Source organism: Trachymyrmex septentrionalis, unplaced genomic scaffold (genome assembly GCF_001594115.1).
Source record: "Trachymyrmex septentrionalis isolate Tsep2-gDNA-1 unplaced genomic scaffold, Tsep1.0 scaffold38, whole genome shotgun sequence".
In the NCBI taxonomy this organism is placed as follows: Eukaryota; Metazoa; Arthropoda; class Insecta; order Hymenoptera; family Formicidae; genus Trachymyrmex; species Trachymyrmex septentrionalis.
This window is the reverse complement of record NW_017305547.1, coordinates 762,605-763,647: the sequence shown is the minus strand read 5'-3', so window position 1 is coordinate 763,647 and position 1,043 is coordinate 762,605.

Sequence of the window (1,043 nt, the reverse complement as noted above, 5' to 3'; positions counted from 1 at the left end):
AATAATAATGATAATAATAATGTAGCGAATAACGAGATAATAAAGTGCTACATCGGACATAATGCTCACGTTAGTATTCATACGAATTCTCCTTATTAATAATTCCTACATCAAACAAAGATCTGTCGCGTGCCAGCCATGAATTTTCGTATTATGTACTTTTATAGTACAAACATGTACATTATTATGTTTTATTAAAGAGCAATGAGGGGACAAATGAAGAAATAATAAAAACGCAATGAGAGGACAATAGCAGAATTTCATTTACTGGCATTGACTCAAGGATTTAAGTTTTATAGTACAGACGTAAATGGATTGCGTTGTAAGAATAACCGATTGCGCCCGTGCTTATAAATACTCGTATATCTGGATTCATGTCTGTGCCATGAAAAGTCCATGCAAACAGATATATATATATATATATATATTTGCGACGTAAATGAAGTGATAAAACATAAAACGATAGATTTGTCCTGGGCGCAATTAACATGTCTGCTACGTTTCGTATCTCGCGACGCAAGAGGAAGGACTCAAAGCGAGTTCATGCTCACGCCGGCCTTTAGTGCTCATTAATAACACGATTATTAGGCGCGACGCCAACGACTTAACGCTATTCGGATCTTAACCCAATTGGCATCGGACAATTGGCCGCGCCACGGATCGTTTTACCTTCCAATAAGATTTATCTTCTTTCTTGCGATGATCGCGTGGCAATCCATCCGTGATTCTCCTGCTCTGTTTTCGTTTGCGTAGCTCGAATAGAAATTTTTACTTGTCACCGATAACCTCGGCGCCTACGCGTCGAGAATAATACACCCGGAGAATAATACTCGAGGATAAGACTCGAAAAGAGATTGCGAAAAGTCTCTTTTGCATAGTAATTTGATTGCCGTTCGTCATTGCTTTGAGTTCTTTTCTGTACAATTTCCATTTTTACGATCAAATGACTCTCCAATAGCTTTTAAAAATCTACGATTCAAACTTGACGCAACTTAAACGTGTCGAAAATTTGAATATTACGATTCCCTAATTTAAAAGTATAA